General features: G+C 33.9%; 1 long non-coding RNA gene across 1 annotated transcript; it reads left to right on the top strand.

Annotated features, from left to right (window-relative positions):
- Positions 1–1,602: 1,602 nt before the first annotated feature.
- LOC109584552 (uncharacterized) lies at positions 1,603–2,299 on the top strand. Its single transcript, XR_002186066.1, has 3 exons — positions 1,603–1,683; positions 1,871–2,115; positions 2,167–2,299. It is a non-coding gene; the product is annotated as an uncharacterized LOC109584552 (long non-coding RNA).
- Positions 2,300–2,977: the final 678 nt, after the last annotated feature.

Below are 2,977 nucleotides of genomic sequence, written 5' to 3'. Positions count from 1 at the left end.
ACTGTTACATTGGTACAGTGACTCTAAAGGGGTCCAACCTGCCATATTACTGTACATATTTAATACATACATTGCACACACTTTGTAACTACACATACACTATGTAACTATGCATACACAAATTTTGTAATTAGAAAATCAGGGAGGAGATAGTCTAGTAAGGATATCATTTAACACATAAATGATGGTTCTTAATCTTTTCATTATATTAGGAACTTTATCATGCATCAATCTTAAAGAAAAAGATTACTTGCTGTGGTCACTGTAATGTCAATTCAACAAAAAGTATTTTTGTACATTATTTGTAATACATGTAATTTAATTTGATTTTGCTTAAGATTTTAGTTTACTTTATAGATGCACTTACATTTGTTTTATAAATTATCGATTTTAATGTGTGCACAATGCACATTAAGTTTTGTATTTACACATGGTTCACTTAAGTTTGTTTGTTTATATATAGTTTATTTTTTAAATTGGTCATCTAAACAATATACATATACAATTGTACATGTATTGGATTACTCATCACATTACCTCTATAACTGTACCTGATTTGGGTAAGTTAGAATATTGAATTATTGTAATTATTGTTTAGCATCATATTTTTAACCAGATACATTTTTTTCTTCCTCTCTTTCCTTTAATTGGTTCCCATTCTTTTAGACTATCTCTTTGTCTTTCATTCATGTTCATTGAAGCCCATTAAACAGCCACACGCTACCTCTTCTGTCTTTCAGGCAATTTTTGGCAATGAGTTCACCAATGCAACACATAATCTAATGTAATGTATAACTTGGATAGAGAAAAGGAAAGGAAGTGGAAACTAGAGTCAGTAAATGAGGAATGAAATAGGTATAGTTAAGTGTACCTAATCATAATGTCTTTTATGTTTTCAGTGTTACCAACTTAGTCAGACAAGTATCATTTTATCTGAATCAGTAAGCATAATCATGTGTGCATCCTCAATTGTAAAGAAATACAATTTGCTTATTTTGTGCCATTTTGTGTATATGCTCTATTATTGCTGAATCAACACTGTGTATCGTTATTACTAATCTAATACATTGTATATAGCATTAATTACAATATAGTGTACCACTATAATAAAAAATGATGTCATTGTTTACACATAATTTAGCCATAAAGAATAACAGTTGGTGAATGTATCACGACTCCTGATTATGTCTAATTCTCACAATCTCATTTACTCTCACTCTCTCTCTCTCTCTCAAATGTCTTTCTCTCCCTCTCTCCAAGAAAACAAGAAGAGACCTGTGCACAAAATTTTTGAAGACTAGCATATAATTTGACAAAGTAAAGAGTTGAAATAGACCAAAAGGGAAGACAAACAAGCAAGTGTACATAACACAAATAATCCTACATCTACACATGTATTATGCATATAATACTTGTACCTTGTATTGAATGTTAAATTATATTACATCTATGTGTACATTACATGTACAAGTACATGAAGCTTGTGTATTGCAAACAATTTATTAAACATGTATTTTTTACAAATTATTAGAGTTATGTATTGTTGCAACATTCAACTTTTATGGGATTTATTTATATTTTATAGATTATAAAATTGATTAGTAGGTTAGGAGGAATCATTAAAATCAGATGAATTATCAATCATCAAGGGACCATTGCATTGTATCTTTTACATCTTATCATGTAAGTTTGATGGAGAAAGGGAGAGGAAAAGGAGACCAGAGGCTCAGTTTGAATGACAAAAAATAACATTCAGTATTTTACAGTATTTAGTGTATTTCTTAATCTTTATACAAAGAGTGAATCTTGATTATACTTATAAGGTTAATTTTTGAATTTATTCTTTACATGTAATTTTTCTCTGTTTTAGTTATTATTATTAAGTTATACACTTGACCATTGCACTGAGAAAGGAGCATCAAACTGGGTTTCACCTCTCCCCTTAACCTCTCTGGATTTTCACTTCCACTAGCCTGCTTTTGGAGATGCCATTCTCCTTCAGTGAAGATGGAATATTCCTGACGCTCCATCTGACTGTATGTGTGGTCAGCCTTTCTGCCTGGACTATGCTTTATCATGCCCTGCATGTGGTTTACATCTATCTGCCAAAATGAGGTTTGTGACATCACTGCTACATTTTTATCTGAGATTTGTTCTAATGTTTAGGTAGAACCCCATCTGCAACCACTCATAGATGAACACTTCCCCCTTCAGATGGTTAATTGTGATCAAAACACTGGTCTTGATGTAATATCTAATGGCGTGTGGAGAGGAAGGTTTGAGAGAACATTTTTTTGATGTCACCATATTTTTAATCCTTTGCTACATTGACTCTATCCACTACATACAGATAACAATAGAATGACAAAGCAAACCATATGAGCAATGTGTGATTCCTTTCTCTCCTTTGCTTTTTTTATTATAACTACTATAATCATTTTTATTGTCATTATTGTTGTTGTTTGTTGTCGTTTTTTATTACTTTGTTATTATTGTAGTTGTTATTATTATTATTATTATTATTATTATTATTATTATTATCACTGCTTGGGCTCAGGCTTCCTTGCCAGTTAGAATGGGTGGTCTGGGGATTCGTCGTGCTGTGCAGCTTGCACCTTCTTGTTTCCTTTCATCTGCTGCTGCCTCACGGAATCTTGTGGACCGTATTCTCCCGGCTCATCTGTCCCAAACCCCACTCCTTTATGTGGATCAAGCTAACGCTGCTTGGTCATCTGCTTATCCCAGCTTAAATCCTCCTCCTGCAGATGTCCGTTCAGTGTAGAAGGTCTGGGACTCCCTTGTTGCTCAGGCTACCTTCGACTCTCTCCTTCATGAGGCCCCTGATAATAGAGTTCGAGCCTGACTTCTCGCCGTGTCTTCCCCAGAGTCCGGGGCCTGGCTCAACGCTGCTCCGATTACTTCACTGGGTCTCCGCATGGATGACAGTACTATTAGATCCGCAGTGGCTATTTGTCTT

Source organism: Amphimedon queenslandica, unplaced genomic scaffold (assembly GCF_000090795.2).
Source record: "Amphimedon queenslandica unplaced genomic scaffold, v1.1 AMPQUscaffold_13199, whole genome shotgun sequence".
NCBI lineage: Eukaryota > Metazoa > Porifera > Demospongiae > Haplosclerida > Niphatidae > Amphimedon > Amphimedon queenslandica.
This window is presented reverse-complemented; position numbering and strand designations above follow the sequence as displayed.